This window comes from Lissotriton helveticus, chromosome 8 (genome assembly GCF_964261635.1).
Source record: "Lissotriton helveticus chromosome 8, aLisHel1.1, whole genome shotgun sequence".
Taxonomy (NCBI): domain Eukaryota; kingdom Metazoa; phylum Chordata; class Amphibia; order Caudata; family Salamandridae; genus Lissotriton; species Lissotriton helveticus.
In genome coordinates, this window is record NC_136069.1 from 1472446829 (window position 1) to 1472461824 (window position 14996).

General features: G+C 42.3%; 1 protein-coding gene across 2 annotated transcripts in view; it reads right to left on the minus strand.

The window, feature by feature from the left end:
• The window catches only part of FAT3 (FAT atypical cadherin 3), a 741111-nt gene that overhangs the window by 75287 nt on the left and 650828 nt on the right, over positions 1-14996 (minus strand). The gene's annotated exons all lie outside the window — the stretch shown is intronic.

Genomic DNA, 14996 nt, shown 5'->3' on the forward strand with positions numbered 1-14996 from the left:
GGGGACCAGATTACAGTTATCAGGGTGTGGGTGGGATGCAGGGCTCTGGGAAATAACTGGGGCCACTCTAGAACTCACTCTATATCATGCGCTTACTTCTACACCATATAACACAAAGTTACACATACTAGCCTGGCATAACCTAAATACTCATGCTATTAATTCGAAGTACAGACAAAAAAGGTGTGATCTACCCAGAATCATGACATTTATTTCTCTAGTCATGCGATAAAGCTAAGATTAGAACTTGGGTCTCCTAACCCTAAAGCCATTCTTCATGATCAAAACTATGGGTGAACAGCAGACTGTCCTTGCTAAATTTTGGGAAGTACAGTGATTTAAATCTTCCTGTTGTGTGAAAACCAGAAATCAGCCTTCAGACTTCTAGATCGCATGGCACGACATACTGCTGGTGCGACTCGAGGAATGAAACGGCATGTCCACTCTGCCCCGGAATCGATCTGATTCGTCCTCTTCACCCCAGCAACTAGTAATGGGTTTCATTTAGTTGTACTTATGCCTACACATGGTTCGCTCTTTCGTACCCTTGACACTGCCTTTCTACCCTTGGTCTTAGGGGTTATAAGGGCAGCAGAAGAGCAAGAAGGTTTAAAGGGCTGCAAGATCCAATGATTTGTGTACTTTCTCCTCCTTGTACCCTATTGGGCAGCACATTACCAGGCTCTAGTGGAGATCAAGGTAGGTGAAGAGCTTAATCATGTGATACCATTGAAGGATCAGAGGCTTTATGATATCACTTTCACTAACCCTGCAATGTCAATAAATGGACATCCATACAAAAATTTGAACTGCATCAATGAAATTGTCAGTAAGCAGCATTGTGTGCCGTCCAAAAGAGGCCACCTTAACGTGCCTGAATGAATATCAAGATTACTTGCCAGTCCCCTAGGACAATGTCAGATAAACCTCCAAAGGTATGTGGAAGACACCAAGATACAATTCTGCCTGGACAACTGGCCAGAGAACCAGGTGGCTTCTCATCACCATAAAGGTGAGAAGATATATGGGAAAATGTCTCTGTCATCCCTGATACCAATGTGGCCACAGAGCTCTGTGCGGGCAGCGAGGATCACAATGTTGACCTGAACCGCACATTTGTTGGTATCTTCAAATTAATAAAGAGAGAGCAATAACCAATAAAACATAAAAAGGGGTGGCAAGAGAATGTTTTTTTTGTGGCTCCTGAAGAAGGCGTTGTTCTACGCCGAAACGCGCGTCAAGAGAAACATTCTCTTGCCACCCCTTTTTATGTTTTATTGGTTATTGCTCTCTCTTTATTTAATTTTAGTGTCAACATTTATGTGTAGTTTATATTGTAATGCATTGTATATTTGAGTGTATTATTTGATGTTGCTTATTAAAAATTATATGATTTTAATAATTTTTTTATTGATTGTCCTCTCCTCCACATATATTAGTTCCCTTGTATGTATTTTAATTGCCTAGGAATTGTTACATATATATTATTTCCCTGTCCTAGGAATTTTTATCTTTGTTCGGGGGGGCCTTGTTTTTTACATATACATACAGAGCTTTCTTTCATACTTTATTTGGCCCAAGCCTACAGTGCCCATCAGTGAAAAGCATAAGGCTGTGTTGCTACTGTGAACATGATGGTCTCTTATTGAATCGTTAAGATAAAGTAAAGTCTTCCCAAACGTTGCCTATAGCGTTGCTTTTTATACTCACAAAGAATGAAGTGGTTTGTCTCACTTGTGAACCACTAGTGCAAAGCCCAAAGGAAATGGCAAAAAAAGAAAACAGAACCAAAGACGTCTAGGGAAAAGACAGAATTTACCTTTGGAAAAACTTCAAACTGTGTGGGAAATATCCCAAAATTAGATGCATGACTGACTTACTAATGACCAAAAAAATTCAAAGAAAAATTAAAGCACTAGCGGATAAACTGTGTTAACTTCACAAAATCCTATCTGGAAAGAGGCCAAAATAAAATAAATATCTGGGCTTTTCTAACTGAACATATTCTTGGCCAATGTGATGTCTATAGTGTGAGCTTTGAGTTATTGCATGTCTTTGTTCCTATTCTGTAGTGGAAGTCCCATTGAGATGACTGGGATTCGTGTAGGCTATCGAATGAGGGAATTATTGACTTCTATGACTGTGAACCATGTGGGAGGATAGAGGCGTGCTACAGTGAGCAATCCTGCACTCTACATCCATTCTCCTAGGACAGCATATACCTGGACAGACTTTAAAAGGCGCATCCAAATAAATGTGGAGGATATCAGCTCTAACTCGAATATGAGAAGAGAAATCGAAGCCTGTACGTTAACGCTCATGCGTAAGGTCATGGACGAGTGTGATGTACGCCGGTTACAATGCAGGTAAGGGAGATATTTGTCCCCATGCTTGGTCTGAGCCTTCCTCAACACTAGTCTATGCAATTTAGGATTTCTGAAGTAGAACGCAGAGCTCAATGCATCAACTGGTAAATGTGAGATGCTATACTTGATACCCTCCACCAGCCCCCCCACACCCACAAGTGCACTATTTTCACCGGGCCTCTTTATATGTGTATGAAATATTGCATGAATCGATTGGTGAGTGGAAGATGCCATTGCCCCCTCTGCTTGACACCCTCCATCATCCCCACCATACTCACAAGTTCACTATTTCCAGCAGGCCTCTTTGCACACACATTACATATTTTATTCATCGATTACTGAGTGGGTGATGCTATATTCTCTCTGCCTGACACCCTCCACCAGCCCCACCCTACCCGCAAGTGCACTATTTCCACTGGACCTCTCCGCTTGTGCATGAATTATTTTATATAAAGGAAGGTAGAGGATTGTGCCCTCACAATTGTCAACAAAGGTTCATAAGAAAATTCAGGCGTTCTTTGAAAGTTTAACGTGCTTAAATTTTTATTTCATGTTTCCTCTGTATAGAAAGACAGCCGACACGTGTTTCGCCCAAGGGGCTTATTTAGGCCGTGGGTTTTTTCAAGGCAAAATCAAATGGTCAGTCAGGTCAGATTCATAATTCAAATGAAGGCTGTAGTCAGAGTCTCTGCGGTCCGGGAGCAAAAGTTTTGAGTTTTCTTATGAACCTTTGTTGACAATTGTGAGGGCACAATCCTCTACCTTCCTTTATATTTACCTCCATAATGGCTCTTGGGTGAAGCCTCTCGCGAGGAATGTGCCACAACAAGCTTGGGCCATGACAATTGTAGCACCGAAACTCAGAAACCTCCACCCAAACATCTATTCATGAATTATTTTATGACTCTGCTGGTGAAAAGTGGATGCTATAGCCTCCCAGCCTGATACCCTAGACCACACCCCATCAAACTCCATCCCATCCATAAGTTCAGTATTTCCACCGGGCCGTGCATAAAATTATTTTATGCACATGCATTCCTTTTTGCTCACATGCATGCCCCTTTTGTGATTGGAGTCATTTGCGTTTTTCGACAATACGCACACATGAAGATTGCTAAAAACAATTGTTCATGAACCGGGCCTCGATTTATTTGACTTTCATCCCATGTCACTTTTCAATACTGTCCAAGTGGTCCTGGTGTGAACTGAGACTCTTTACACTTCTTGTGCCCCAACAATCTTAGCATCACCCCAAACTTCTATGCTTCCAATCCCCAAGGGACTTGCTGAATTGCATATGATATTATATTCAATTAGCAATTGCTGCTGAGATTGTTCAATATGTTGTCAAAGATATTGTCTAATTTTGCCTACATACTCAGGTAAAATGAGATAATTTGGTGTTGTACAGTTCTGTGATTGCTGCTGCTGGCATGAATTACGGAGAAATGAATGAAAGGACGCGTAGACCTGTAACAGGCTCTCAATGAAATAATAATGAAGTGAAGTGGCTTCCGGAACTGTTCCAGCAGCGTGTCTGAGCCAACTCAGAGACAAACGCGAATGAATTGTTGTGAAACAGCTAATGTGCTTTATACTGTTACTGGTGTTGCCTGTGAATAGGTAATTCATTAAACTAAAACGCTTGATCTTATGTACTCATTTGGCGAGGAATGGATCCAATTAAAAAAGTTTACAATTTTGTCTGAAAAAGAAAGGAGGAGAAACACTATTTTGCCCAAGAACACTCAAGGCATTTAGCTGGGAGTCAACCCAAGTCTTTTGTATCTACATTCATCTTATGACACATTAGACCAAAACTGCTCCTTGTTAACCTGTTGGATTTGTACATTGTTATGTACACTCCCCTGGAAAGGTTATTATTAGTTTGTATGTTTACATTTTGTTAGTACTTGCCAACCCATTATGGAACAGTATTATCCACTGAGATGTAAATATTGCCTGGTCTTGGGAACAGCCCACATTTGTATATCAGGATTTCTATTATGGCAGGACAACTCTTAAGGGACTGTTGCTGTGGGAAACAACCTTTACAACGCAACTTTTACAACGCACTACCATTACAACGAAACTTTTACAACGCTACATCCATTACAGCGCATGCAATTACAACACAACGATTACAACGCATGACACTACAACGCACACCACTACAACGCATGTCATTACAACTCAGTCATTACAACGCATACCATTACAACTCATAACATTACCATCCAACACTTACCCTACTGTTGCACTCCCTGGAGTTAGAATAATAATTTTACCCCTACACTATCCAATACTTACCCTACTGTTGCACCCCCTGGAGTTAGAATAGTATTTTTTACCCCTACACTATCCAACACTTACCCTACTGTTGCACCCCCTGGAGTTAGAATAGTAATTTTTACCCCTACACTATCCAACACTTACCCTACTGTTGCACCCCCTGGAGTTAGAATAGTAATTTTTAGCCCTACACTATCCAATACTTACCAAACATGCAATGTAATGTTATGCGTTGTAATGGTATGCGTTGTAAAGGTATTATGCGTTGTAATGGAATGCGTTGTAAATGTAGTTTTAAAAATTTCGTTGTAATGGCATGCGTTGTAATGGAATGCGTTGTAATGGATGTTGCGTTATAAAAAATGCGTTGTAAAGGTATGCGTTGTAAACGTGCGTTGTAACGTCATACATCCGTTGCTGTCATGCGTAGACAGTCGGCGGTCATGCACCGTAAGCGCCTACCGCGCTAAGGACACGGGGGAGATATTCAGTTAGCGGTTCTGAGATGACTCAGCATCCCTTCTTGAGAGCTTTTATACTGTAAAACCTATTAAAACTTCACAGGCTCCAAAAAAAAGTCTCCCCTGGTATAAGGCCCAAGCTCTGATCTTATTCAGCATAACGGATGAGGTATTAGTAGGCCACGTGAGTGAGGCCTAATCCTGCAGCCAGGCACTTCCGGGCAGCAGACCACTTCCGCTGAATACCAAGGAGCCAGGCGGTGGGAGCGGCCACACTTAACTCACAAAGAAGCAGTCGCCGCTCTGTTCCCGCCTCAGTATTCACCGGAACCTCGTGGGACTCTTTCTAGGGTGTTTTTCTAAATAAATTAGGATGCCAGATCCAAACTTTGGAATCCCATAAAATCTTCCAACCTGTCTCATTTCAGCAACAGATGTTAAGTGATGGAATACAGCCCTCTCCTTATGCACGGTAATTACCCCCATGAAAACACAATTAAACAGATAGTCCGTTTTATTGCCATTCTCCTAAAAGTAGGCAGCCAAACACCTCACTGCGAGGCTGGCAGGCTCCAGGCACTGAAGCAATGTTCTTTTATGTAGCCTTGTTTATCTAAGGGGATTAATGAGCTGGCCATACTGCAAACAACTTTAGAAAGATTCAAGCAGAACAGACTAACTCCTTCCAGAGAGCCGTCCTGTACTACACCCTGCAGAGCGGGGCCCGTCACCTCATAAGAAAAGTAAAGAATTGGTGTTATGCTTTGCTCTGGCACTGGTAATGAACATAGTTCTCTTAAAATTCTTTTTTTATGGAGTGATTAACATTTGGTTCGATTGTAACTGTGGCACTGGACTCCCATGATTCCACAAATTTGGAGGTGGATTAATTTTACTGCAGTGCCTCTAATGTGCAAGCGGTAGTGCAACGTCCAGAGTGAATGTACGACTCTGTAGCGTGAATGGATGCCTGTTGTGGCCACAAATGGATTGAGCTTCCAACAGATCAGCCATATCAAAACAATGCAACATACCAGTGTGAAATACCCTTCCCCGTCACCTCTAGGGATGGTGATGTGTTGTTGGGTGGGGCCACCACTCTTTTGACTGATCAGAGGCTTTCCGGTGTTGATGTGTGAAACAGAACAACCCACTGATGCTTCTCAGCCTCAGGAATTGGCATTGAACCATGGGAGAATTGATTTCTTGCTTTTAGGGCAGCAGGTCATGATTTACTGTTTGAACGTCTGCTTATTAAAAATGATGCACATTAAATCAATACTTTTGTTTTTTGCAGATTTCACTTTTGCTATTGAGGCACAATCGGTGAATAAACATGTACAAATTGTCCTCTTTTATTCTTCTCTGTCGCAACCACAGCTCAGATAGAACATAAGACTTAGAAGCCTTCAAACATCTTTAGCCTGAGACTTGTGGACTAGTTCATAATTCTTTACGCCCGCAGACTGTGCCCAGTGGATATTATTGTGACATCATTCACCGCAGCCCGAGATAAGTTGATTCATGGCATTCGCTGCCAGGAAGCTTTGCTTCTGGTTCATAAAAAGTCACTTAGTGCTGCTTGTTTTGGATGACATCCAGCAGCTGAACTATCAATAACTGAATATCGCAACCCCCAAAAGATGTTCACCAGGCTTCAGCCAGTTGCGCAAGAGACAGGCTCACTCCATCCAACTCCACACTGAACATTCTCAAAGTGCCCCAGGAGCACTGCACCACCCACCAACTCAATGGATCACTCACCTTCAACACCCCACAACTACAGTCACACAAATAACACCATGATCCGTATACAGACTGCTGCGTAAGTGATATACTGATCCGTCTAGAGACTGCTGGGGACGCAATATAATAATCTGTCTACAGACTGCTGCGTAAGCGATATAATGATCCGTCTACAGTTATGTTATGTTATGTTATGTTATTTAATCTTTTGTATAGCGCACGGCTACTCAAAAAGAGTGTCCCGGCGCTTTTAATAAGGAGGGCTGCATCCTAATAACATAGCACAGTTAAAATGAGAACAAGACAAAGGCCAAGCGGGCACACAAAAAGCGGGCTACTGGGTAAACAGCCAGGTTTTAAGGCCTTTTCTAAAGGCAAGTAGGCTGGTAGCTCCCCGCAAAGTGAGCGGCAGAGAGTTCCACAACTGTGGCGCTAGTAGTCCAAAGGAGCGGCCTCCCAAGCGAGCTCTCCTCACTCGCGGGACAACCGCCAGGAGCAGGGATTCCGACCTCAAAGAGCGAGTCGGATGATAAAAGGCCAGTCTCTTTTGGAGATACTTTGCTCCCACCGCATGGAGGGCCTTATAGGCCAGAGTCAAAGCCTTAAAGGCAATCCGTTTCCGGATTGGAAGCCAGTGCAAGGTCTTCAACAGACCCGCTGCACTGGCCCGTCTATTTAAACCAAAAATAGCTCTTGCGGCAGCGTTCTGCACCACTTGGAGCCGCTGCAGCAAATATTCTGGCAGGCCCAGGTAAAGAATGTTCGAGTAATCCAACCTGGACCCGATTAGAGCCTGCACCGTCAGCTTCCTGTGCTCCTCAGACAACAGGGGAAGGAACCTCCGCAGCATCCTAAGGAGGCCAAAGCAGGTACCCGACACCCCGAGGATCTGGGATTTCAGAGTTAGCCCATTATCCATCTTGACCCCCAAGTTCTTAGCAATTTTGGAAGAACAAGACGGAGGAAACATATTAATGGGCCACCATTAACTGCTGGGTAGGCAATATAATGATCGGTCTACAGAATGCTGGGTAAGCGATATAATGATCCGTCTACAGACTGTTGAAAAAGCGATATACTGATCAGTCTACAGACTGCTGGGTACGTGATATAATGATCTCTCTACAGACTGCTGGGTTAGGTGATATACTGATCCATCTACAGACTGCTGGGTAAGCAATATAGTGATCCACCTACAGACTGCTGCGTAAGCAATATACTGATCCGTCTACAGACTGCTGGGTACGCGATATAATGGTCCGTCCACAGAATGCTGGGTAGGCGATATAATGATCCATCTACAGACTGCTGGGTAAGCAATATACTGATTCATCTACAAACTGCTGCGTAAGCATTATACTGATCCTTCTACAGACTGCTTGGTATGCAATATAATGATTCGTCTACAGATTGAGTAGGGGATATGATGATCGATCTACAGGCTTCTGGGTAAGCAATATACTGATCCATCTACAGACTGCTGGGTAAGCGATATAATGATCCATTTACAGACTTTTGCGAAAGCGATATACTGCTCCATCTACAGACTTTTGCGAAAGTGATATACTGCTCAGTCTACAGACTGCTGGGTATGCGATATAATGTTCCATCTACAGACTGCGGGGTATGCGATATAATGTTCCATCTACAGACTTCTGGGTAGGCGATATAATGATCCGTCTACAGAGTGTAGCGAAAGCGATATACTAATCCGTCTACAGACTGCTGGGTTAGTGATATAATGTCCTGAACTGGCTCACGTGCCACCCTCCCACCTGCATTGTGGTTGGGGTTACAGGGCACAGAAATAATCAGTTATACCACATCTGACACAGTTTCTGTTGAAACTTTCTGCTTGAAGTGCTGGTTACCTAAATGACTTAAAATGCATTTAACAGAAAGGTAAGACTACTTGCCTCGCTTTTAATTGGTGGTTGAATGGTTGCTTGAATTTGTTCGACATAGATTAAGCAAAGCAGCGCTTAAGATGCTTTCATTGTTGACAGTTAAATACACTTATTCACAGAAAGTGGTTTGTCCAGGAATTTTAAACTTGGTTAAGTAGGAAAGGGGGATTAAACCCTCCTCTCCAAGCAACATTAGAGTACTTTGCAGTTCATGCAGATGGTGAAGTTGACCAAGTTTCACAACTTTAACCAGCTTCACTTGTAAGAATACTTTTCACAAAAAATAATTATTCATGAGAAAATGTCCTTGCAAACTCCTACGTGACAGAGAATCTCCCACCAACTGTGTGCTTTGTGAGGAATTTCTCTCCCGTAAACCTACTTTTCATGAAGACTACAGAGTTTTACAAAAAAGGTAAAACAAGTGAGCATTTTCTATAACCAGCATGGTGTTGCTGAGAATGTCCCTGGCAGTACTCTGACAAGGAAAGACAGATAAAGAGACTGCCTGGAGAACTTCTATAACTCCTAATGGCTGTAGTGCTTATGCTGTGAAGGGGCATTAAAACTATTATCCTAAATTGTGAGACAAGATGTTTTTACATTATATTTTCCCCCTTAATTTTTCTCTCAATTATTTAGGCCAGCGTTTCTTAACCTTTTGACTTCTGTGGGCCCCCACCGAAGTCATTATTGGAGCCTAGGGACCCCCAGCCACAGCAATGTCTATAATTTAAACCTCAAAACAATACACAAAAATACAAAACCAAGTATACTGTGATGTATTCCTATAGGTTCTGAATCGATCCCCCTATTCCTGACCCTATTCTGGTTAAACAAACCAACAAGTTAACTAACAGTCAGCCCATGAGGCAGAAAACCCCCATGATGCAGATACCGTTATCTGACGCAGTCACACTACGGCACAGGAACGTGTTATCTGATTAGGTCATAACGCTTGCGATCTAATTAGACAAGCGATATTCCTCCAGCCCCTGATAAGGCATACAGAGTTCTCATAACAAATCAAACCTATGACAACCTGGGCAAAACCCTGCGGCCATTGTTTTGATTTCACCGAGAACTTCAGCAAAAGAATGTGCTAACGAGCAAGTCGTATGACATCCTTATTGACGTATCTATGTCCATCCTTACGTCAATCTCGGCACCTTAAAGGTATAAATATTACCGATATTGCCCTATGCAAACACACGCGGTGGTGACGAGACGGAGCAGCCATACTTGCCGAAGCCCAGAGCAGAGCAGACCCCGCTGGCACAGCCCCGCCTTCCTGACGCGCTGAGAACGAGACGCGCTGATTTCTCCTGCCAAGAGATCCAGCACCGGCGCTTCCGGGTAGCCCTCGCAGGCAGCCTGGAATATCGAGACCAGAGAGAGAGATACCATCCCTCATTCAACCTAGATTCCAGGTACAGAACTGAATAACCCCTCACAGAGAATTCTTTAGTTATTTACTTGGCAAAAACAAACTTAACTTAAACTGTAACTTTCTATTCCCGCCCACGTATTAGGCTTAGGTCAGGTACACGGGGTAGGCGTATTTAGAAACACCAGTTGAGTACGTTTAGTCAAATGTATATGTGTATGTAATATATTTTATTCATTTTAAAACATCTTATGGCTTAGAAACCATATCAATGTTTTTACAGTATTATTTTATACTATTGCTTTTAATGTATGCACTTTACTTAGCTATAAGTATTGCAATAATATCGATCCATTTCTCTTGTATGAGAAAAGAGACTGATCAATAAATAACACCTTTTTATTGAACACGCCCGTCTCTTCCTTTTCTCTACAATCTGATGAGACTAAGAATGCACGTACTGACTGAGTAAAATAAATTGCCTTTTGTTCACACGACTCTCGAGATATACTCTTGATTAGGGGAGAGCAAAGTTGTCATGTTCTATGGTTGTCAGAAACTAAATCCCTTCTTGTCTAATCAGGGAAGTTAAGTCCTTCCTGAACATTCGAGAAAGTTTCTAGTGAACTCTGAGCTAGCTGGCAAAACCCAATACTTTAAGTCTAGTATCGACAGTAGTAGACCTAGTTAACGTCTGGCCTAGGCCTTTACTGCTGTAGGTATTATTCCAATGCGCAGAGCCTATTGGGATGATAGGAACTACACTACATGGCGCCCAACGCGTTTGGAAAGGGCGATAAAACTAACGTAAGACATTTAGAGTAACTCAGTCGTGCTTTCTCACTCAGACCCCTTTTCCCATAATACTCCAAAGACGTCTGGAGTGGGTGAAAGGTTATATCCGCCAGACCTCGCAGGAGGGAACTCCTATGTATGGTTCTTGGTATAAGTCAACGTTGAAGGATACACTATTCCAAAATATTGTGCATCTAATCTTTGTTTCCATAAGAAACCTGATCTTCAAACAAACAAATAAATAACCATCCTGTCAGTAAAATGGGAGACAGTGATGAAGAAAGAGAGGCAGTTAGATTAGCAACTGAACTCGCAGCAGCTGATGCTACCATGCAAGACGCAGACCCGGATATAATACTCATTCCGGTCATCAAAAGGAAATCTATAACCATAAAACTTATAGAAAATGGACTGACACCTAGAGGTGGTACAGTCATATTCGTAATTGAGGCACACGAATATCGGCAGACAGAGGTATACTATTCATGGATAAATTTTCCAGCAGCAAATCCTGTAACAAAGTACTTCCACTATTACAAAATAGAGGAACCTCCTGAAAATTACACTCCTTTCGAGGAGGTGGAAGTACCACTCAAATTTCAAGAGCATTTGCTCTTATTTGATGGCGCCCTAAAACATAATAATCACATCACCAGACTCGGTCCTTTAGGTAGACCAGGAGCAACGTGGCCGGTCCTAGCCGGATACACACCACATCCAGACATCGACGGGATGTCTGCAGCTAACTTGCTAACACAGCTAAAACAGTTAATAAAAATACATAGACAATTAGTCCAGTATGTGATGCGGACTTCAACAATTCAGCCAGCGATTAAACTCCCACAGCTGACCCCTCACCAGGGGAACACAAATAAAATTACACCACAGAACATCCAGTCCTGCCTAGGTAAAGTACCGGCTAAACGGGAACAAATACCATTCTGGCTAGCGCAGAAAATAACCCAAATAGAGGCGGTGTTTCCAGACACTACCCCGCTAGAAAAGCACAGGATTCTGACTATCTGTCTTCCAATGGGAATCGCACCACACATTGAGGACTGTGACACTTGGGGTACAGTCTTTGCTTCCATCTACACAAAAACGCACGGTGTTCCATCCATTTCGGTAATACCAGATGTGCTAAAACAAATTCAAGATGAATATGGTCCAGAACCCGCTTTAACTCTTGGTATGAAATTACTGAAAGACTTCAAGCAGGTCTCGGCTATATTATTAGCCAACATAAAAGGTGAAGCAGCAAACGTGGCGATCCGCCAGAGGTTAAAAGAGACAGATATAGCAGACCAACCAGCTGAAATTGCCAGAATCATAGAAAAATCCTATGAGGAACTACGTAGAGATAGTTTAGGTGGAATACCAGTAAAACCACAACTAATTGAAAGTCCTGAAAAAATATTTTTTAATAATAATTCTACATCACCAAAAAAGAACTGGGATGGAAACAAACAATCCAATCCTAAAGAAAAGAAATTCCAGTCCAGAGGAAGGTCTCCTAGGCGAAGAGAAAAATCTCCGAACCAAAGACTCAGGTCACCTCAGAGTGACCCCTCTGGGAAAAGATATAACCTTAGGAATAGGGATAATATAAAAAAGCCTGATAGATATCAAGACATTGATACACGTCCCTCTCAATCTTTTCAGACTTCCTCGCAGAAATCGGAAAGAAGAGGACGATCAGAACAAAGAGAAGAGCACGCCAAGTCCAAAGACAAGGAACCTGCTCAGCTAAAAAAGAAATTACAATTTCTAAAAAAGAAGGTAGCCAGCATTAAAATAGTTAACAATGCCGAGAATACTGAGGACACAACTGAAAAACGGAGAATGGGCTCAGACAATGCTAGACAGCGCAGCAGAAGTGAGCATAGCTCGCAAAGTCCTTATGAATCATCTGGAGACAGTGGACACGAATGAATATCTTCAAGTGGAAACTGCGGACACCAGAGTTAGCAAACCTCACAAAATATACGAAATAACATTGCGTATAGAGGGGGATAAGACTAGAAAAATAAGGGGACTATTTTGGGATAATCTCTCCAAGGGCTATGATATCCTTCTAGCTGAAAAAGACTGGCCACCAGAGTTTGTCAGGGAGTGCCCTCATGGCGAAGAAATAATTATGCCTGCCTTCTCAAATCAAATTCCTATTCATAAAAAATACACACTTGCTAGAAAGTGGGCAGTGGCTCTAGCTCCTGCTTTATATAAAAATCACGCGGGATGGGATGAGGACTCCCCTCCTCACAAAATCCAGTTAAAATCACAACCAACTGCACAAAGGCAGTACCCAATTAAGCAAGAAGCTAAAAAACAGGTAAATGAAATACTAGATCAGCTAGAATACCAGGGGGTGATTGAAACTTGCACCTCACAAATGAACAACCCTTTGTTTCCGGTCTCCAAACCAGACAATTCATACCGTCTAGTTTTGGATTACCGACACCTTAACACATGTTGCAAAACCTTTGCAGTGCAAAACTCACATAGTGCTGCACTAATGAATAACATAGTGCGCAAAAAATACAAAACAACATTAGACATCTCTAATGGATTCTTTTGTCAAAACATAGCACCAGAGAGCAGATATTTAACTGCATTCTCAATAAATGGCACTCAAAAACAATTCTGTCGGTTAGCCCAGGGGTACAAGAACAGCCCGGGAGTATTCTCAGCGAGAGTAACAGAATTACTACAAATATATGATGATGAAGCATTATCTTATGTCGACGACATTTACTTAACAGATGATGACTTGGAGACTCACTTGAAGAGAGTGAACACCATAATACTTGGGTTCGCAGCAGAGGGTTACAAATTCAACTTTAAAAAATCCAGAATTGCCCATCTGACAGTCCTGTTCTTAGGATATGAATTATCAAGTGAAGGCAAAAGCCTGGCTGACAATTTCCTAGAGAAATGTGCCGTAATCCAAGCACCTAGAACACTAAAAAACCTACAGTCGATTCTAGGCTTCCTAAATTTCGGAAGAACATACATTGCAAATTACGCAGAAAGGGTCAAACCCCTTTATGATCTGATAAAACCAGATTTTAAAAGATATAATTGGACTCAAATACACACAGAAATTTTGAGATCCTTACAAACAGACATGCTAATTAAAACAAAATTAGAAACACGTGATAACACACGCAATCTTGTGATTCGAGTCATCCCAGGGAGATGCGGATTCACATACCTGACCTCTAATGAGGGAGAAAAGGTACCAATTGCATTCAAATCACACTTGTACACTAAGGCTGAAATGAAATTTAGCCCTACGGAAAAAATTCTAACTGCAACACAGACAGCTATAGCAAAAGAACGAGCCCTGGCACAAGGTAAACGAATAATAATCGTGACACCGATACCAGCCCTAGAGGCGGTAACAAAGGCAAGCATTCCAAATGCTAAAGCGCTCCATCCGAGATGGATACAATGGGCTAATTCTCTTGCTGCAATGGACGTGGCATACGAATTTGATCCTAACTTAAAAACACAAGAATTTCTCCAATATGAATTTGAATGTCCTCCGCCGACCGAAATTCTGCCTCTAGATCATTACGGCTGTATAATATATACAGACGGATCAGCACAACCCGCAGTCGGGGGTAAACAAGCTTATAGTGCTGCGTGCGCGATCGTTAAAGGTCGCTGGCACGAAGGAAAATTTAAACCAGCAATCACTAAAACACAATCTTTAGGAGATCGTACGGCTCAGCGAGCTGAACTACTGGCATTCAAGATGGCGCTTGAAAATACCGATCGAGAATTCCCCACACTCATAGTGTGCGATTCGTATTAATGCGTTCAGTCTTATAATGAATATTTGCAGATCTGGCTTCAGAATGGTTTTAAGGATGCAAAAGGAGGCACAATCAAGCATAAAATGCTCTGGGAACAAGTAGTTCTTTTACAAAAAGAACTACCAAAGACTCACGTGATTCATACGCTGAGTCATCAACGTGATGGCGTTCACGTTGCAGGGAATTCATTGGCTGATGAGGCCGCGAAAGCAGCTGTGCAA